The 22511-nt window shown below is 39.5% G+C and overlaps 1 pseudogene; it reads left to right on the forward strand.

The window, feature by feature from the left end:
* LOC117074023 overlaps positions 1–21706 on the forward strand; it is a 35993-nt pseudogene extending 14287 nt beyond the window's left edge.
* The last annotated feature ends 805 nt before the right edge of the window (positions 21707–22511 follow it).

Here is a 22511-nt window from a genome sequence, read left to right on the forward strand (position 1 = left end):
AAGTTTATGAACTATTTGTAACATATATAAAACTTAGACGTGTAATAATAAAAAGAGCATCATGAACCTATTTAACTAGAACATTACCAATATGATTATCTCCCAGTATTTTTCTTCCTTCTTCTGTTCACTTGCTTTCCCATTAAAAGTAATATCCTAAATTTTGTGTTGCTCCTTCTCATGCCTTTTGAAAATAATTTTATTACAAATGGATGTATCTTGAAATATTATTTTGTTTAGCTTATTTGGTTTGGGGTTTTATAAGAATAATACCTTTTCTGCAGTTTTCTCTGGCTACTTTTTCACACAATATTTTGTTTTATGGTTTATTCATATTTTTGTTTAGCTGTAGTTCATTAATTTTCTCTGCCATATAATACTCTATTGGGTGAATAAAGCACAATTTATCTATTGTCCTGTGGATGGACATTTACAATGTTTCTAATTTTTTTCCTTGTATTAAAAAAAATATTTTGTGAGTAATAGGTGAGTATATTTATGGGATACATGAGATATTTTGATACAGCCATGCAATGCATAATAATCCTATCAGGGTAATTGGGGTATCCATCACCTCAAGCTTTTATTCTTTCTTTGTGTTACAAACAATTTACTTACACTTTTTTAGTTATTTTATTTTATTTTATTTTTTATTTTTATTTATTTTTATTTTTTGAGACAGAGTCTTGTCCTGTTGCCCAGGCTGGAGTGCAATGACGCGATCTCAGCTCACTGCAACCTCTGCCTCCTGGATTCAAGCAGTTCTGCCACAACCTCCCAAGTAGCTGGGACTACACGCATGTGCCACCGCACCTGGCTAATGTTTGTATTTTCAGTAAAGACAGGGTTTCACTGTGTTGGCCAGGCTGGTCTCGAAGTCCTGACCTCATGTGATCTGCCCACCTTAGCCTCCCAAAGTGCTGGGATTATAGGCATGAGCCACCGTGCCCAGACTCTTTTAGTTATTTTTAAATGTACAATAAATTATTGTTGACTATAGTCACCCTGTTGTGCTATAAAATATGAAATCTTATACATTCTAGCTATATTTTTATACTCATTAATCATCCTCCCTTCCCCACCTCCAACTACCCTTCTAAGCTTCTGGTAACGATCATTCTGCTATCACCATGAGTTTAGTTGTTTTCATTTTTAGCTCCCACAAATAGGTGACATGTGAATTTTGTCTTTCTGTGCCTGACTTTTGTCACTTAAAATAATGACCTCCATTTCCATCCCTTGTTGCAAATGACAGGATCTCATTCTTTTTTTTGGCTGAATAGTGCTCCATTGTGTATTTGTACCACATTCATCTGTTGATGGACGTTTAGATTGCTTCCAGATTTTGGCTATTATGAATAATGCTGAAGTAAACACCAGAGTGCAGATATCTCTTTGACATACTGATTTCTTTTCTTTTGGGTCTATACCTAGGAATGAGATTGTTGGATCTTATGATAGCTCTCTTCTTAGTTTTTTGAGGAACTTCCAAACTGTTCTCCGTAGTGGTTATACTAATTTACATTCCTGCCAACAGTGTATGAGGGTTCCCCTTTGTCAACATCCTTCTCAGCATTTGTTATTGCCTGTCTTTTGGATAAAACCGATTTTACCTAGGGTTGGATGATATCTCATTATAGTTTTGATTTGCATTTCTTTGATAATCAGTGATGTTGAGCACCTTTTCATATGCCTGTTTGCCATTTGTATGTCTTCTTTCAGGAAATGTCTATTCAGACCTTTTGCCCATTTTAAAATAGGATTATTAGATTTTTTCCTATAGAGTTGTTTGAGCTCCTTTTATATTCAAGGATTGTTAATCCTTGTCAGAAGGATAGTTTGAAGGAATTTTCTCCTATTCTGTGGGTTGTCTTTTCACTTTGCTGATTGTTTCCTTTGCTGTGCAGAAGCTTTTTAACTTCATATGATTCCATTTGTACATTCGTGTTTCAGTTGCCTGTGCTTATAGGGTATTACTCAAGAAATCGTTGACCAGTCCAATGTCCTGGAGAGTTTCTCCTAATGTTTTCTTGTAATAGTTTTATAATTTGAGGTCATAAATTTAAGTCTTTAGTCCATTTTGATTTGATTTTTGTATCTGGCAAGAGATGGAGGTCTAGTTTCATTCTTCTACATCTGGATATCCAGTTTTCCCAGCACCATTTATAGAAGACAATGTCTTTTCCTCAATATGTGCTTTTGTTACCTTTGTCGAAAATGAGTTCACTGTAGACATATGGGTTTGTTTCTGGGTTCTCTTCTGTTGCATTGGTCTGTGTGTGTGTTTTTATGCTAGTACCATGCTGTTTGGGTTACTGTAGCTTTGTAGTATAATTTGAAGTCAGGTAATGTGATTCCTCCAGTTTTGTTCTTTTTGCTTGGAATAGCTTTGGCTATTCTGGGTCTTTTCTGGTTCTGTATAAATTTTAGGATTTTTTCCCCATTTCCATGAAGAATGTCACTGGTATTTTTATAGCGATTATATTGAATCTGTAGACTGCTTTAAAGAGTATGGATATTTTAACAATATTGATTCTTCCAATCCATGAACATGCACTATCCTTCCTTTTTTGTGGTCTTTTCAATTTCATACATCAGTGTTTTTTTATTTTTATTGTAAAGATCTTTCACTGGTTTTTTTTTAATATATACTTTAAGTTCTAGGGTACATGTGCACAACGTGCAGGTTTGTTACATATGTATACATGTGCCATGTTGGTGTGTTGCACCCATTAACTTGTCATTTACATTAGGTATATCTCCTAATGCTGTCCCTCCCGTGTCCCACCACCCCACGACAGGCCCCGGTGTATGATATTCCCCACCCCGTGTCCAAGTGTTCAAATGTTCTCATTGTTCAATTCCGATCTATGAGTGAGAACATGTGGTGTTTGGTTTTCTGTCCTTGCGATAGTTTGCTGACAGTGATGGTTTCCAGCTTCATCCATGTCTCCACAAAGGACGCGAACTCATCCTTTCGTATGGCTGCATAGTTTTCCATGGTTTATATGTGCCACATTTTCTTAATCCAGTCTGTCATTGATGGACATTTGGGTTGGTTCCAAGTCTTTGCTGTTGTGAATAGTGCCACAGTGAACATATGTGTGCATATGTCTTTATAGCAGCATGATTTATAACCCTTTGGGTATATCCCCAGTAATGGGATGACTGGGTCAAATGGTATTTCTAGTTCTAGATCCTTGAGGAATCGTCACACTGTCTTCCACGATGGTAAAACTAGTTTACAGTCCCACCAACAGTGTAAAAGTGTTCCTCTTTCTCCACATCCTCTCCAGCACCTGTTGTTTCCTGACTTTTTAATGGTTGCCATTCTAACTGGTGTGAGATGGTATCTCGTTGTGGTTTTGATTTGCATTTCTCTGACAGCCAATGATGATGAGCATTTTTTCATGTGTCTGTTGGCTGCATAAATGTCTTCTTTTGAAAAGTGTCTGTTCATATCCTTCACCCACTTTTTGATGGGGTTGTTTGATTTTTTTCTTGTAAATTTGTTTAAATTCTTTGTAGATTCTGGATATTAGCCCTTTGTCAGATGGGTAAATTGTAAAACTTTTCTCCCCTTCTTTAGGTTGCCTGTTCACTCTGATGATAGTTTCTTTTCCTGTGCAGAAGCTCTTTAGTTTAATTAGATCCCATTTATCAATTTTGGCTTTTGTTGCCATTGCTTTTGGTGTTTTAGTCATGAGGTCCTTGCCCATGCCTGTGTCCTGAATGGTATTGCCTAGGTTTTCTTCTAGGGTTTTTATGGTTTTAGGTCTAACATTTAAGTCTTTAATCCATCTTGAACTAATTTTTGTATAAGGTGTAAGGAAGGGATCCAGTTTCAGCTTTCTACATATGGCTAGCCAGTTTTCCCAGCACCATTTATTAAATAGGGAATCCTTTCCCCATTTCTTGTTTTTGTCAGGTTTGTCAAAGATCAGATGGTTGTAGATGTGTGGTATTTTTGAGGGCTCTGTTCTGTTCCATTGGTCTATATATCTGTTTTGGTACCAGTACCATGCTGTTTTGGTTACTGTAGCCTTGTAGTATAGTTTGAAGTCAGGTAGCGTGATGCCTCCAGCTTTGTTCTTTTGGCTTAGGATTGTCTTGGCAATGTGGGCTCTTTTTCAGTTGCATATGAGCTTTAAAGTAGTTTTTTCCAGTTCTGTGAAGAAAGGCGTTGGTAGCTTGATGGGGATGGCATTGAATCTGTAAATTACCTTAGGCAGTATGACCATTTTCATGATATTGATTCTTCCTATCCATGAGCATGGAATGTTCTTCCATTTGTTTGTGTCCTCTTTTATTTCATTGAGCAGTGGTTTGTAGTTCTCCTTGAAGAGGTCCTTCATATCCCTTGTAAGTTGGATTCCTAGGTATTTTATTCTCTTTGAAGCAATTGTGAATGGGAGTTCACTCATGATTTGACTCTTTGTCTGTTATTGGTGTATAGGAATACTTGTGATTTTTGCACATTGATTTTGTATCCTAAGGCTTTGTTGAAGTTGCTTATCAGCTTAAGGAGATTTTGGACTGAGACAATGGGGTTTTCTAAATATACAATCATGTCATCTGCAAACAGGGACAATTTGACTTCCTCTTTTCCTAATTGAATACCCTTTATTTCTTTCTCCTGCCTGATTTCCCTGGCCAGAACTTCCAACACTGTGTTGAATAGGAGTGGTGAGAGAGGGCATCCCTGTCTTGTACCAGTTTTCAAAGGGAATGCTTCCAGTTTTTGTCCATCAAGTGTGATATTGGCTGTGGGTTTGTCATAAATAGCTCTTCTTATTTTGAGATATGTCCCATCAATACCTAGTTTTTTGAGAGTTTTTAGCATGAAGGGCAGTTTAATTTTGTCGAAGGCCTTTTCTGCATCTGTTGAGATAATCATGTGTTTTTTGTCTTTGGCTCTGTTTATATGCTGGATTACGTTTATTGATTTGTGTCTGTTGAAGCAGCCTTGCATCCCAGGGATGATGCCAACTTGATTGTGGTGGATAAGCTCTTTGATGTGCTGCTGCATTCGGTTTGCCAGTATTTTATTGAAGATTTTTGCATCGATATTCATTAGGGATATTGCTCTAAAATTCCCTTTTTGTTGTTGTCTCTGCCAGGCTTTGGTATCAGGATGATGCTGGCCTCATAAAATGAGTTAGGGAGGATTCCCTCTTTTTCTATTGATTGCAATAGTTTCAGAAGGAATGGTACCAGCTCCTCTCTGTACCTCTGATAGAATTTGACTGTAAATCCTTCTGGTCCTGGATTTTTTTTGGTTGGTAGGCTATTAATTATTGCCTCAATTTAAGAGCCTGTTATTGATCTATTCAGGGATTCAACTTCTTCCTGGTTTAGTCTTAGGAGGGTGTATGTATCCAGGAATTTATTCATTTCTTCTAGATTTTCTAGTTTATCTGCATAAAGGTGTTCATAGTGTTCTCTGATGATAGTTTGTATTTCTGTGGGATTGGTGGTGATATCCCCTTTATCATTTTTTATTGCATCTATTTGATTCTTCCTCTCCTTTCTTCTTTAGTAGTCTTGCTAGCGGTCTGTCAATTTTGTTGATCGTTTCAAAAAACCAGCTCCTGGATTCATTGATTTTTGAAGAATTTTTTGTGTCTCTATCTCCTTTAGTTCTGCTCTGATCTTAATTATTTCTTGCCTTCTGCTAGCTTTTGAATGTATTTGCTCTTGCTTCTCTAGTTCTTTTAATTGTGATGTTAAGGTGTCAATTTTAGATCTTTCCTACTGTCTCTTGTGGGTATTTAGTGCTATAAATTTCCCTCTACACACTGCTTTAAATGTGTCCCAGAGATTCTGGTATGTTGTGTCTTTGTTCTCATTGGTTTCAAGGAATATCTTTATTTCTGCTTTCTTTTTGTTATGTACCCAGTAGTCATTCAGGAGCAGGTTGTTCAGTTTCCACGTAGTTGAGCAGTTTTGAGTGAGTTTCTTAATCCTGAGTTCTAATTTGATTGCACTGTTGTCTGAGAGACAGTTTGTTGTAATTTCTGTTCTTTTGCATTTGCTGAGGAGTGCTTTACTTCCAACTATGTGGTCAGTTTTGGAAGAAGTGCAGTGTGGTGCTAAGAAGAATGTATATTCTGTTGATTTGGGGTGGAGAGTTCTGTAGATGTCTATTAGGTCTGCTTGGTGCAGAGCTGAGTTCAATTCTTGAATATCCTTGTTAACTTTCTGTCTCGTTGATCTGTCTAATGTTGACAGTGGAGTGGAGTGTTAAAGTCTCCCATAATTTTTTTTTTTTTTTTTGAGATGGAGTCTCACTCTGTTGCTCGGGCTGGAGTGCAGTGGCCAGATCTCAGCTCACTGCAAGCTCCGCCTCCTGGGTTTATGCCATTCTCCTGCCTCAGCCTCCCGAGTAGCTGGGACTACAGGCACCCTCCACCTTGCCCAGCTAGTTTTTTGTACTTTTTAGTAGAGACGGGGTTTCATTGTGTTAGCCAGGATGGTCTCGATCTCCTGACTTCGTGATCCGCCCGTCTCGGCCTCCCAAAGTGCTGGGATTACAGGCTTGAGCCACCGCGCCCAGCCCTAAAGTCTCCCATTATTATTGTGTAGGAGTCTAAGTCTCTTTGTAGGTCTCTAAGGACTTGCTTTATGAATCTAGGTGCTCCTGTATTGGGTGCATATATATTTAGGATAGTTAGCTCTTCTTGTTGTATTGATCCCTTTACCATTATGTAATGGCCTTCTTTGTCTCTTTTGATCTTTGTTGGTTTAAAGTCTGTTTTATCAGAGACTAGGATTGCAACCCTTGCTTTTTTTTGTTTTCCATTTGCTTGGTAGATCTTCCTCCATCCCTTTGTTTTGAGCCTATGTGTGCCTCTGCACGTGAGATGGGTCTCCTGAATACAGCACACTGTTGAGTCTGGACTCTATCCAGTTTGCCAGTCTGTGTCTTTTAATTGGGGCATTTAGCCCATTTACATTTAAGATTAATATTGTGATGTGTGAATTTGATCCTGTCATTATGATGTTAGCTGATTATTTTGCTTGTTAGTTGATGCAGTTTCTTTGTAGCATCGATGGTCTTTGCATTTTGGCTTGTTTTTGCCGTAGCTGGTACCAGTTGTTCCTTTCTGTGTTTAGTGGTTCCTTCAGGAGCTCTTGTAAGGCAGGCCTGGTGTTGACAAAATCTCTCAGCATTTGTTTTTCTGTAAAGGATTTTATTTCTCCTTCACTTATGAAGCTTAGTTTGGCTGGATACGAAATTCTGGGTTGAAAATTCTTTCCTTTAAGAATGTTGAATATTGGCCCTCACTCTCTTCTGGCTTGTAGAGTTTCTGCCGAGAGAGCTGCTGTTAGTGTGATGGACTTCCCTTTGTGGGTAACTCGACCTTTCTCTCTGGCTGCCCTTAGCATTTTTTCCTTCATTTCAACTTTGGTGAATCTGACAGTTGTATGTCTTGGAGTTGCTCTTCTCAAGCAGTATCTTTGTGGCATTCTCTGTATTTCCTGAATTTGAATGTCAGCCTGCCTTGCTAGGTTGGGAAAGTTCTCCTGGATAATGTCCTGAAGAGAGTTTTCCAACTTGGTTCCATTCTCCCCGTCACTTTCAGGTACACCAATCAGACATAGATTTGGTCTTTTCACATAGTCCCATATTTCTTGGAGGCTTTGTTTGGTTCTTTTTACTCTTTTTTCTATAAACTTTTCTTCTCGCTTCATTTCATTCGCTCTTCAATCACTGATACCCTTTCTTCCACTTGATCGAATCAGCTACTGAAGCTTGTGCATGCGTCACGTAGTTCTCTTGCCATGGTTTTCAGCTCCATCAGGTCATTTAAGGTCTTCTCTATGCTCTTTATTCTAGTTAGCCATTCGTCTAATCTTTTTTCAAAGTTTTTAGCTTCTTTGCAATGGGTTTGAACGTCCTTCTTTAGCTTGGGGAAGTTTGTTATTACCGATCATCTGAAGCCTTCTTCTGTCAACTTGCCAAAGTCATTCTCCATCCAGCTTTGTTCTGTTGCTGGTGAGGAGCTGCATTCCTTTGGAGGAGAAGAGGCACTCTGATTTTTAGAATGTTCAGCTTTTCTGCCCTGGCTTTTCCCCATCTTTGTGGTTTTATCTACCTTTGGTCTTTGATGATGGTGAGGTACAAGTGGGGTTTTGGTGTGGGTGTCCTTTCTGTTTTTTAATTTTCCTTCTGACAGTCAGGACTGTCAGCTGCAGGTCTGTTGGAGTTTGCTGGAGGTCCACTCCAGACCCTGTTTGCCTGGGTATCACCAGCGGAGGCTGCAGAACAGCAAATATTGCAGAATGGCAAATGTTGCTGCCTGATCCTTCCTCTGGAAGCTTTGTCTCAGAGGGGCTCCTGGCTGTGTGAGGTGTCAGTCGGCCCCTACTGGGAGGTGTCTCCCAGTTAGGCTACTCAGAGGTGAGGGACACATTTGAGGAGGCAGTCTATCCGTTCTCAGATCTCAAACTCCGTGCTGGGAGAACCATTACTCTCTTCAAAGTTGCCAGACAGGGGTGTTTAAGTCTGCAGAAGTTTCTGCTGCCTTTTGTTTAGCTATGCCCTGCTTTCAGAGGTGGAGTCTACAGAGGCAGGCAGGCCTCCTTGAGCTGAAGTGGGCTCCACCCAGTTCGAGCTTCCCAGTTGCTTTGTTTACCTACTCAGGCCTCAGCGGTGGCAGATGCCCCTCACTCAGCCTTGCTGCTGCCTTCCACCTTCCAGTTTGATCTCAGACTGCTGTGCTAGCAGTGAGCAAGGCTCCATGGGCATGGGACCCTCTGAGCCAGGCACAGGATATAATCTCCTGGTGTGCCATTTGCTAAGACCGTTGGAAAAGTGCAGTGTTATGGTGGGAGTGTCCCGGTTTTCCAGGTACTGTCTGTCACGGCTTCCCTTGGTTAGGAAAGGTTATTCCCCAACCCCTTGTGCTTCCTGGGTGAGGCAGTGCCCCACCCTGCTTTGGCTCACACTCCGTAGGCTGCACCCACTGTCTGACAAGCCCCAGTGAGGTGAACCCAGTACCTCAGTTGGAAATGCAGAAATCACCTGTATTCTGTGTGCTGGCAGCTGTAGACTGGAACTGTTCCTATTTGGTCATCTTGGAACCTCTTCCTATTTTATTTATCTATCTATCTATCTATCTATCTATCTATCTATCTATCTATTTATTTATTTGAGATGGATTCTCGCCTTGTTGCCCAGGCTGGAGTGCAATGGCATGATCTTGGCTCACTGCAACCTCCGCTTCCTAGGTTCAAATGATTCTCCTGCCTCAGCCTGCCAAGTAGCTGGGATTACAGGCGCCCACCAGCATACCCAGCTAATTTTTGTACTTTTGGTAGAGATGGGGTTTCACCATGTTGACTAGGCTGATCTCAAACTCCTGGACTTGTGATCCACCTGCCTCGGCCTCCCAAAGTGCTGGGATTACAGGCATGAGCCACTGCACCCAGCCAAGGTCTTTCACTTGTTTGGATAAGTTAATTCCTCAGTATTTTATTTGTGGCTGTTGTAAATGGGACTATTTGATTTCTCTTTCAGATTGTTTGTTGTTTGCATATAGAAATGCTGCTGATTTTTGTGTGCTGATTTTGTATTTTGGAACTTCATTGAATTTGTTTATCAGTTCTAATAGTTTTTTGGTGGAGTCTTTAGGTTTTTCCAGATACAAAATCATAGCATCTGCAAACAAGGATAATTCGACTTCTTTCTTTTCAGTTTGGATGCCCTTTATATCTTTCTCTTGTCTGATTGCTCTAGCTAGGACGTCCAGTAGTAGGTTGAATAACAATGGTGAAAGTGGGCATCCTTGTCATGTTCCAGATCTTAGAGGAAAGGCGTTCAGTGTTTCCCCCTTCAATGCAGTGCTAACTGTAGGTCTGTCATATATGGCTTTTACTGTGTTTAGGTATGTACTTTCTATACTCAGTTCTTTGAGGATTGAAGGGATGCTGAATTTTATCAGATGATTTTTCAGCATCAGTTGAAATGATCATATGGTTTTTGTCCTTCATTCTGTTGATATATCACATTGATTGGTTTGCGTATCTTGAACCATCCTTGTATCCCTGGGATGAATCCCACTTAGTCATGATGAATGATCTTACTAATGTGTTGAATTCAGTTTGCTAATATTTTGTTGAGGATTTTTGCATCAATGTTCAGGGATATTGACTTGTAGATTTCTATTTTGAGGTGTCTTTGTCTGGTTTTGGTATCAGGGTAACACTGGCCTTATAGAATGAATTTGGAAGTATTCTTTCCTCCTCTATTTTTTGAAACAGTTTGAGTAGGATTGGTATTACTTCTTTAAATTTTTGGTAAAATTCAACAGTGAAGCCATCAGATCCCAGGCTTACCTTTGCTTGAAGACTTTTTTACAGCTGTGATCTCATTGCTTGTTATTGCTCTGTTCAGATTTTGGATTTCTTCCTGGTTCAGTCTTGGTAGGTTGTATGTGTCCAGGAATTTATTCATTTTTTTCTAGGTTTTCCAATTTATTGGCACATATTAGCTTATGAACCTCCAACAATCCTTTTGTGTTGTATTGGTTGTAATGTCTCTTTTTTAGTCTCTGATTTTATTTATTTGGATCTTCTCTATTTTTCTTAGTCTGGCTAAGGGTTTATGAATTTTATTTATCTTTTCAAAAACAAGCTTTACATTTCATTGATCTTTTGTATTATTTTCATTTCAATTTCATTTGTTTCTACTCTGACCTTTACTATTTCTTTGTTTCTACTAATTTTAGGTTTGGTTTGCTCTTGTTTTTCCAGTTCTTTAAGATGCATAGATGGGTTGTTTATTTGAATTTTTTCTACTTTTCCTATGTAAGCACTTATACCTATAAACTCTCCTCTTAGTACTGCTTCTGTTGTATCCCATAGGATTTGGTATGTTGTGTTTCCATTATAATTTCTTTCAAGAAGTTTTTAAATTTTCTTCTCAAGTTCTTCATTGACCCACTAGTCATTCAGGAGGAGCATATTGTTTAATTTCCATGTGTTTGTATAGTTTCCAAAATTCCTCTTGTTACTGATTTCTAGTTTTATTCCATCATGGTCAACAAAGATGCTTGATATAATTTCTTTTTTCTTGAATTTTTAAAGGCTTGTTTTGTGGCCTAACATATGGTGTATTAACATTATTGAGAATGGACCATGTGCCAAGGAAAAGAATGTGTATTCTGTAGCCATTGAATAAAATGTTCTGTAAACATCTATTACATCCATTTGGTCTGTAATGCAGATTAAGTCTGATTATTTTTATTGATTTTCTGTCTGAGTGATCTATCCAATGCTGAAAGTCAGGTGTTGAAGTCTCTACTTACTATTGTATTGGGGTCTATCTTTCTCTTTAGTTCTAGTAATAGTTGCTTTATATATCTGAATTATCCAGTATTGGGTGCATATATATTTAAAATTATTATATTTTCTTGCTGAATTGACCCCTTTATCATTATATAATGATCTTTGTCTCTTTTTGTGGTTTTTGTCTTGAAATCTATTTTGTCTGATACAAGTACAGCTACTTCTGCTCTTACTTGGTCTTCGTTGGTATGGAATTTCTTTTACATTCCTTTATTTTCAGTCTATGTGTATTTTTATAGGTGAAGTATGTTTCTTGTAAGCAACAGATCATTGTGTCTTATTATTTTTATTTTTTTTTAATCCATTCAACCACTCTGTCTTTTGACTGGGGAGGTTTAGTCCATTTACATTCAGTGTTATAAGTAAGGACTTACCCCAGACATTTTGTTATTTGTTTTTCAGTTGTTTTTGTGGCCTTTATTTCCTGCCTTCTTGTCTTTCATTTATCAAAGGTGATTTTCTCAGGTAATATGGTTTAATTTCTTGTATATCTGTTGTATGTTTGTTGACTTGAGGTTACCATGAGGCTTGCAAATAATATCTTATAACCCATAATTTTAAACTGATGACAATTTAACACCGAGTGCATAAACAAACTGACAAAGAAAAAACATATACAGAGTCTACAGCTTAACTTTGTTCCCTTGCTTGCTTCACTTTTTATTGTTTCTATTTTTATTTCATTATACTATGTCTTGAAAAGTTGTAGTTATTATTTTTCATCAGTTCACCTTTTACCTTTCTACTCAAGATATAGTTTACACACCACAATTACAGTGTTATATTTGTTGTTTTTCTTTGTACTTACTGTTACCAGTGAGTTTTACACCTTTAGATGATTTCATATTGCTCATTTACACCGTTTTCCTTCAGATTGAAGAACTCTCTTTAGCATTTCATTTTGTTCAGGGCTGGCGTTGATGAAATCCCTCAGCTTTTGTTTGTCTTGAACAACATCTTTATTTCTCCCTTATGTTTGCAGCATATTTTTGCTGGATATACTCTTCTAGGATAAAAGTAGTTTTTTTCCTTCATCACTTTAAATATGTCATGTCACTCTCTCCTGGCCTGTAAGGTTTTCAGTGGCTCTATTGTATGTTATTTGTTTCTTTTCTTTTGCTGCTTTTAGGATTGTTTCTTTATCCTTTACCTTTGAGTGTTTATTAAATGTTTTGAGGTAGTCTTATTAATACTTGGATTAATTCTGCTTGGTGTTCTAAACCTTATCCTTGAATATTAATATCTTTCTCTACTTTAGGGAAGTTCTCTGTTATTATCTCTTAGAATAAGCGAACTTTCTTTCTCTTTTCCCTTCCCTCCCTCCCTCCCTCCCTCCGTCCTTCCTTCCTTCCTTCTTCCTTCCTTCCTTCCTTCCTTCCTTCCGTCCTTCCGTCCTTCCGTCCTTCCGTCCTTCCGTCCGTCCTTCCTTCCTTCCTTCCTTCCTTCCTTCCTTTCTTCCTTCCTTTTGGTGGAGTCTTTCTCTGTTGCCAGTGCAGTGGCACAATCTTGGCTCGCTGCAACCACCGCCTCCTGGGTTCAAGCAGTTCTCATGCCTCACCCAACTAGGTGGGATTACAGGCACATGCCACCATCCCAGCTCATTTTTGTATTTTTAATAGAGGCAGGGTTTCACCATGTTGGCTAGATGGCCTCAATCTCCTGACCTGGTGATCCACCCACTTCGGCTTCCCAAAGTGTTGGCATTACAGGTGTGAGCCGCCGCACCTGGCCTGAATAAACTTTCTACACCGTATCTCTCTACCGCCTCTCTCTTTTTTTTTTTTTTGTTAATCAGAGTTTCGCTCATGTTGCCTAGGCTGGAGTGCAATGGCGCGATCTTGGCTCACTGCAACCTCCACCTCCAGGGTTCAAGCAGTTCTCCTGCCTCAGCCTCCTGAGTAGCTGGAATTACAGGCATGCGCCACCATGCCTGGCCAATTTTGTATTTTTAGTAGAGATGGAGTTTCTCCATGTTGGTCAAGCTGGTCTCAAACTCCTGACCTCAGGTGATCCATCCACCTCGGCCTCCCAAACTGCTGGGATTACAGGCGTGAGCCACCACACCCAGCTCTCTACCTCCTCTTCAAGGCTAGTAACTCTTAGGTTTTCTCTTTGAAGCTGTTTTCTAGATCTTGTAGATATATTTCTTTCTTTTTTATTCTTTTTTCTTTTGTCTGCTCTGTGTGTTTCAAGTAGCCTGTTTTTAAGCTCACTAATTATTTCTTCTGCTTTATCAATTGTGCTGGTAAGAGACTCGAATGCATTCTTTAGTATGTCTGTTGCATTTTTCGTCTCCAGAATTTCTTCTTGATTCTTTTAAATTATTTCAATCTCTTGTTAAATTGATCTGATAGGATTCTGAATTCTTTCTCTGTATTATCTTGAGTTTCATTAAGTTTCCTCAACATAGCTATTTTGAATTGTCTAAAAGTTCAGATAACTCTGTCTTTCTCCAGGATTGGTCCCTGGTGCTTTATTCAGATTGTTTGGTGAGGTCATGTTTTCCTGGGTGATCTTGATACTTGTGGATGTTCCTGGGTGATTGGACACTGAAGAGTTAAGTATTTACTGTAGTCTTTGCAGTCTGGGCTTGTTTGTACCCATCCTTCTTGGGAAGGCTTTCCAGGAATTGAAAGGGACTTTGGTATGGCAATCTAATTTTTTAATCATTGCAGCCATATCTTCATTAGGAGACACCCCAAGCCCAATAACATAGACCACCATGGTGGTCTTACATAAGAGCCAGAAGAATTATCTGCATTACCATGAAGATACACTTGTTCTCTTCTCTTGCTTTCTCCTAAGCAAACACAGTCTCTCTCTCTCTGTGCTGAGCTGCCTGGAGCTGGGGTGACACAAGCATCCCTGTGGTTACCAGCATTGGGACTGTGTTGGGTCAGACCTGAAGCCAGCACAGCGCTGGGTCTTGCCCAAAGCCCGTGGTATCCACTGTCTGGCTGCTGCCTATGTTTGCTCAAGGCCTTAGGGCTCTACAATCAGCAGGTGGCAAAGCCAGCCAAGCTTATGTCCTTTCCTTTGGGGTGGTAAGTTCCCTCAGCCCCACCAGGTCCAGAGATGCCATCCAGGAGCTAGGACCTGGAGTTGGAAACCTGAGGTATCTACCTGGTACTCTATTCTACTGCAGCTGAACTGGCACCTAAGCCACAAGACTTTTCACTTTTCCCTCCCCTTTTCACAAGCAAAAGAGTCTCTTCCCATGGCCATCATCGTCCCAGGCCTACAGCATGTACTTCTGGCCACCACTGATGTTCACTCAAGGGCCAACGGCTCTTCAGTCATCTTGTAGTGAATGCTTCCTGGCCTGAGATTCTCCCCTCGGGGCAGTAGGCTCCCCCTGTGGCCCAGGGCAGGTCCAGAAATGCCATCCAAGAGCCAACGCCTGGAATTGGGGACCCCAAGAGCCCACCTGGTACTCTGCCGCACTTTGGCCAAGGTGGTACCTAAAGCTCCAAGACAGAGTCCCCTTTACTCCTCCCTCTCCGTTTCTTAAGCTGGCATCTCTCCCTATAGCCACCACAACTGGATAATGTGCCAGGTCACACCTGAAGCCAGCACATCTCTGGGTCTCACCTAAGGCCTATAGCAAGTACTGCTTGGGCATCACAGCTGATTATTCAGGGCCCAGGACTCTTTTGTTAGTAGGTGATTAGTTCTGCCAGGACTGGGTCCTTCACTTTAAGGCAGCAGGTTCCCTTCTGGCCCAGGGCATGTCTAGGAATGTTATCTGGGAGCTAGGGCCTGTAATGGAGGCCTCGGAACTCTTGATTGGACCCCTGTGCTACTGTGGTTGAGCTTGTATCCAAGTTGCGAGACAAAATTCTCTTTACTCTTCTCTCTCTTCTCCTCAAGTGAGGGAAGGAGTCTCTCCTGGAGCTGCAAGCTGCCATACCTAGGGTTGGGGGAGGGGTGGTACAAGCATTCCCTTGGCTGCCACAGCTGGTATGTCACTTCGTTGCATGTCCCACACATCCACTGACTCTGAACCCAGGACAGCACCAGGACTTGCAGTCCTTGTGGCCTAAACTGCCTTTGAAGTTTATGACCCCAGAGTACTTTAGCCTGTGTGGCAGGGCTTGCTGTAACTCAGGTTCTGACCCTGGGATGAGTAATCTGCCTCTGGCTAGAGCTTGTCTAAACACCAAGGTGAGTTCTACCCAATGTTGCTTTCTGCTGTGACATGGAAGCACTGTGTTCCAGAGCAAAGTCCCACAGTCGCTGCACTCTGCCTCTCACAAGTGCATATATTGTCTCTCCATGCCAGATGGCCATTGCCAGTGGGGATGGAGGAGGAGTGGCATCAGCACTTCAAGACTGTCTCTCTTACCCTCTTCAATGTCTCATTCTATGATATGAAGTTAAAACCAGGTACTGTTGTTTTAAAATCACATTCACATCATTTTTGTTTCTTATGAAGGTGCTTTTTTTGTGTGGATAATTCTTCAGTTTGATTCGGCCATCTTGCTCCCTGAGTCCTTCTAATTTTTTTTCCTGTTGCAAACAGTACTACCATGAATATGTTGTACATTTCTCCTCGTGTTTTTGTGTGAGTTTCTCTAGATTATATGTCTAAGAATAGAATTGCTAAATTGTAAGATGTGCACACTGTAGTAGGCAGACTAATGCCCCCTCCAAACATGTTCACATCTAATTTCCAGAACTTGTGAATATGTTACCTTATACAGCAAAGGGTACATTGAAGATGTAATTAAGGATCTTGAAATAGGAGAGTATCTAGAGTTTTCCAGGTGGGCACAGTGTAATCATAAGGGTCTTTCTAGGGGAAAGCAGGAGGTAGGGAATCAAAGTAAGAGATATCATGAAGGAAGCAGAGATTAGAGTGACTAAGCCATGAGCCAAGGCAAACAAGCAGCCTCTAGAAGTGGGAAAAGGTAAGAAACAGATTCTTCCCTATAGTATCCAGAAGGAACCCAGCCCTGCTGACACCTTGATTTTAGCCCCATAAAGGCCTTGTTTGGACTGCTGACCTTCAGAGCTGCAAGAGAAATTTGTGTGTATATGTGTTGTGGGAGTGGGGGCAGGGGGTCGGGGTTGTGGTGATTTGTTACAACAACAATAGAAAACTAACCACACCAATTTTCACCACCAATACTGGAGTCTGTTTCTGTGCTCTCTAGTCTGTTTCATTCGTTTATATGACTATCTGTACACAGTCATATAGCCACACAGTCTTAATTATTCTGGTTTTATAAAAATCTTGATACATGGTTGGGAGTTTGCCTAAGCATTTGGTATCTTGTTGGCCATTTTTTCTCTTTCCTCTTCCACATAAATTTTAGAAGCAGCTTGTTAAATTCTATGAAAAAACCTGCTGGGATTTTGAACATAATCAAATTTAAACTGTAGATTATTCATGGTAGAATTTACATCTTTACAACAGTGAATTCTTTTATAACTGTGTAAAAAAATCACATTTCATTTGTTTTAGTATTCTTTAATATCTTTCAATAAAATTTCATAATTTTATCAATATAATCATTGCACATCTTTTGTTAATTATATTTATTCTTGAGTATCTTTTCTTTTCTTTCTTCTTTTTTTTTTTTTTTTTTTTTTTTGAGACAGAGTCTGGCTCTTTCGCCCAGGCTGGAGTGCAGTGGTGCGATCTCGGCTCGCTGCAACCTCCACCTCCTGGGTTCACGCAGTTCTTCTGCCTCAGCCTCTTGAGTAGCTGTGATTACAGGCACATGCCACAATGCCCGGCTAATTTTTGTATTTTTAGTAGCGACAGGGTTTCACTGTGTTGGCCAGACTGGTCTTGAACTCCTGACCTCAAGTGATCCATCTGCCTCGGTCTCCCAAAGTGTTGGGATTACAGGCATGAGCCACTGCACCCTGCCTTGAGTATCTTTTTTGTTGTTGCTATTATAAGTAATATTTTCTAACCATCGGTTGCTTGCTATTGGAAATTTAATAGCTTTGTAAATTGATTTTATATTCAGCCATGTGTTTAAATATCTTGTTATCTCTAATAATTTGCATATTCCTTGGGGTTTTCTTAGGTAGACAGTCATAGTATTGTTTAATAATGGCATCTTTCTAATCTTTATACTGCTTTTGAATTATTAAAAGGATGTCTAGTACAGTAGAAACAATAATAGTGGGAATGATTGCCTATTTTAAAGGAAATGCTTCTGAAATATCATTAAGAAGGATGCTTTCTGTAGATACCATTTATTGAGATGTTTTTAAAGTTATCTTCTATTCCTGTTTTGATAAGAATTTTTGCTGGGCACAGTGGCTCACACCTGTAATCCCAGCACCTTGGGAGTCTGAAGGAGGAAGATCCTTCAGCCCAGGAGTTCAAAACCAGCCTGGGCAACATAGTGAGATCCTGTCCTTACAAAAAAAAATTAAAAATCAGTTGGGCATGGTGGTGCCCATCTGTAATCTCAGGAGGCTGAGGTGGGAGGATCACCTGAGCCCAAGAGATTGAGGCTAAGTGAGCTGAGATCATGCCACTACACTCCAGGCTGGGTGACAAAACAAGACTTTGTCTTAAAAAAAAAAAAAAAGTTTTAAAAAATAAATAGCCATTGAATTTTATTAATTTTTGATATCTCTTGGTCATAAAGTTTTGTTCTTTTAGTTTTTTTATGGCAAATTGTGTTTATTAATTTTTTAATGTTGCTTTACTGGGATAAACAACATAATTATGATATATTATCTTTTTTAACGCATTACTGGGTTTGGATTGCTAGTATTTTTTTTTCAGATTTTTTTCATAAGAAGAACCTGTAGTTTGTCTTTCTCTTGAAAATCTTATATGGTTTTGGTATCAAGATTAAATGGTCCTTAAGTGGGAGCTAAGCTATGAGAATATAAAGACATAAGAATGACACAATGGACTTTGGGGACTTAGGGACAAAGGATGGGAAGGGGTGACAGATAAAACTACAAATTGGGTGCAGTGTATATTGCTTGGGTAATGGTTGCACCAAAATCTCACAAATCACTGCTAAAGAACTTACTCATGTAGCCAAACACCACCTGTTCTCCAATAACCTGTGGGGGGATAAAAGATTATATGATCCTTTCTCTCTGTTCTTTCAAGAGTATTTATCGGATTGGAATGACTATAAGACTATTCAAATATTTAATTTTTTCTCATTTCGTTTTGGTTAAATTATATATTTCTGGGAGTTAATCAGTTTTACCTAAGTTTTCCTTCCATTGTTTTGTGGGTTTTTTTTTTTTTTTTTTTTTTGCCACTACATTGCTCATAACATACACTTATTTTCTTTTAAATCCTTGCTGGATATATAATTACGTCTTCCTTTTTGTTCCTAATATTTGTTTTTTGCCTTCTTTCTTTCTTCTTAGTCATGCTAGAGATTGTATGTCTTTTCTAGGTCTTTTTAAGAACCATTTTTTAGCTTCATTGATTTTGTCCATTGTCTCTTCTGCTATTTCCTCAAGTTCTGCTCTTATCTTTATTTTCTTTCCTTTCTTCTGTTCTTTGAGTTTTTAAAACAGGCATTGTTTAATTGATGTTTATTGTAGCACTAGTTGTGTTACGGTCAGATTTCTGGGGGCATTTTTTCTTTTTTTCTAGACAGAGTCTTGCTCTGTCGCCCAGGCTGGAGTGCAGTGGTGCAGTTTCAGCTGACTGCAACCTCCCTTTGTTTCCCCGGGTTCAAACAATTCTCTTTCCCCAGCCTCCTGGGGATTATAGGTGTGTATAATCCTCCTGGGGATTATAGCTGGGATTATAGGTGTGTACCACCACGCCTAGCTAATTTCTTTGTATTTTTAATAGAGACCGGGTTTCGCCATGTTGGCTAGGCTGATCTCAAATTCCTGACCTCAAGTTATCCGCCTGCCTCAGCCTCCCAAAGTGCTGGAATTACAGGCGGGAGCCACTGCACCAAACGAGCCCAACCTCTCAGCAAATTTTATATTTTTTGTTTCATGAGACCCTTGTATAATCAGTGTAAAAGGTAATAACAGAGCAGAACAAAAGAGTGCTTTTGAATATAAGAATCCAGTTTTTCGGGGGCCGGGCACGGTGGCTCAAGCCTGTAATCCCAGCACTTTGGGAGGCCGAGACGGGCGGATCACGAGGTCAGGAGATCGAGACCATCCTGGCTAACATGGCGAAACCCCGTCTCTACTAAAAAATACAAAAAACTAGCCGGGCGAGGTGGCGGGTGCCTGTAGTCCCAGCTACTTGGGAGGCTGAGGCAGGAGAATGGCGTAAACCCGGGAGGCGGAGCTTGCAGTGAGCTGAGCTCCGGCCACTGCACTCCAGCCTGGGTGACAGAGCGAGACTCCGTCTCAAAAAAAAAAAAAAAAAAAAAAAGAATCCAGTTTTTCGGAGCCGGGCGCGGTGGTTCACACCTGTAATCCCAGCACTTTGGGAGGCTGAGGTGGGCGGATCACGAAGTCAGGAGTTTGAGACCAGCCTGGCCAGCATGGTGAAACCCCACATCTACTAAAAATACAAAGAAAAACAAAAAGCCAGGCATAGTGGCATGGACCTGTAGTCCTAGCTACTCGGGAGGCTGAGGCAGGAGAATTGCTTGAACCTGGCAGGCGGAGGTTGCAGTGAGCCAAGATCGTGCCACTGCACTCCAGCCTGGGTGCCAGAGTGAGACTCCATCTCAAAACAAAAAAAGGAATCCAGTTTTTTGACCAACTTCTGTTTTTGACCTTTAATCTTGAGCTAGTTATCCTATCTAGGCCTTTATTTCTTCATCTAGACTATGAGACACCTGGATAAGGTACTTATTCTGTAAGACTTACAGTGTATTTTCCCTCTTGCTTGTAAGATAAACTTTTCATTTTTACTTCACTTCTTTTACAATATTCCATTGGTAATATCCAAGCTTTATTTTAGGATAATATAGAAATTAAAATTAAAAATCCAGATATACTTTGGATTTGTTATAATGAAAAGAAAGTATAGGACATAATGCATAATGATATTTAACAGGAATACTTGACAGGAAATAGTCTTTTTGCCACAAAGTATTTTGAGAATTTAAAGTAGTTAGTCATTACCATCCTCAGTTGGATAAAGGAGAAAGGGCCAAATAATATTTACATTTCAGGGAATTCAGTAGTACAAGTAAGAAAAAACCTTAGGTTGGTGGACAAAGATCTTATTTAAGTGCGTATTTGCTCTATTTCTTCTAATCATAACTAAAGTACTTCTTTGAATGTTTGCCAAGTAATGGAAGAAGTGTTCTTAGTATTTACTACCAAGAATTTGTTTAATAGTCCTGAAGATAAATTTTAACTCTGATAACTATCAAGTTTCTGCCATATATACATGCCATATCATGCCATACATGTTATAAAAATTGTATTTGCTCATTTAAGCTATAAAATGAATTTACCATCTGTATCATTCATGGTCCAGTTAGGAAAACAGAATTTATCAAATCAATAAACTAGAAAGAAACAACTGAAATACAACTCAAAGGAAAGCAGAATAAAGGAAACAATAAAGATAAAAACCTTAGTGACTTTTAAGAGACAGGAAGAGTAGACTATACATCTAATAATTGAGTTTTTCAAAAATCCCAACAAACTGATTAAATCTTTAAAAAGCTAATAAAAATAAACAAATAAAGGAGATATGAACAAAAGTAAAAAGGGGCTATGTCAACAGATACATAGCTTTAAAAACTTACAATTATATGAACAACTCTGTGCATATGGGTAGATCTGTGTCCACAAAATTATACAAGAAATGTTACTCTAATTTTATATGAATCATCTTTTTATTTTTTATTTTTTGTTTTTTTTTTTTGAGATGGAGTCTCACTCTGTCACCCAGGCTAGAGTGCAGCGGCGCGATCCCGGCTCACTGCAAATTCCGCCTCCCGGGTTCAAACAATTCACCTGCCTCAGCCTCCCGAGTAGCTGGGATTATAGGCGCCCACCACTGCACCTGGCTAATTTTTGTATTTTTAGTAGAGACAGGGTTTCACCATGTTGGCCAGGCTGGTCTCGAATTCCTGACCTTGTGATCCACCTGCCTCAGCCTCCCAAAGTGGGATTAAAGGCATGAGCCACCGTGCCCGGCTATCTTACTTTCTTTTCGAAGTCTCCGTTCATTGGAGGGGGTGGAAACCTGATCTCAGTCAGTTTGGAGTTTCATACTTCGAGTCTGATTATGAAGTGGGGGTGATCTCTGTGTTACTAAGACAAGGATAGGGAGAAGGTACTCATATTCACCTAGTCCTCAATGTTGCCTGTTCATGCAGGTATTTTCTGAGATGTCCATCGTCCTTTCTGGTCCTCGGACACTGGTCCACACCATTTGCCACTAAGATGTTGTCATTCCTGTTTGTCTGGTACCTTCAGGTATGTTCTCTCTTTTATTCCACATTACATGTAGGGGCATATACATAATTCTACGCCTTCACTGCTATGCTTACGTATGAAATGCAAGGCTACTTCTTAAAGCCAGATCAGCATAGTCTTATCTCCCAGTCATTTCTTCTCTGGTATCATATTACTTACCCAAGGTTCAGGATTTAACCCTCCTCATCTCCCTGACTTAGAGCCCTCATGTTTGTATGGACTTTTACTGCTTCTTTGCTACTCCATGAATCAGGGCATAGAATTCATTTTTTAAGGATCTGTCAGTTTCTGTACTCTTATCCCTTTCCCACCATATTGTCTTCTTCCTCAGTCTGGGGAAATTTCTTTCTAGGCTTGTTATAACGGGGAGAAAAAAATAATTAAAAAAAAATTAATGGGGAGATAAGAAAGCCCAGTTCTTTTTAGTTATGTTTCTCCCAAATATTTTATGTATGTATGGAACTTTCTCTATTCCCATAAAGGCTTACAGTTTTAGAAATAAAGTTTATGAATACGTCATTTTTATGTCTTTAAATCTGGTTTCTCTCTCCCCTATAGCAGCGAGCTCATAGCTATCTAGCCGATTAAAGGGAGTATGGAAGGAAAGGGCAAGGAAAAAGTGAATTCATACAAGAAAAATAAGTCAATATTTCAAAAATACTGTCCTGCCATATAAAAACTTGTTAAGATGACAGAATTTGTGGAATAATACTTGCTAATATTTATCACGCACTTGCTCTGTTCTAGGTACTATTCTAAGAATTTTATATGTATCAGCTAATCACAGCAAAATTCAATAGAAAAAT

This window comes from Trachypithecus francoisi, unplaced genomic scaffold (genome assembly GCF_009764315.1).
Source record: "Trachypithecus francoisi isolate TF-2019V2 unplaced genomic scaffold, Tfra_2.0 Lachesis_group5, whole genome shotgun sequence".
Taxonomy (NCBI): domain Eukaryota; kingdom Metazoa; phylum Chordata; class Mammalia; order Primates; family Cercopithecidae; genus Trachypithecus; species Trachypithecus francoisi.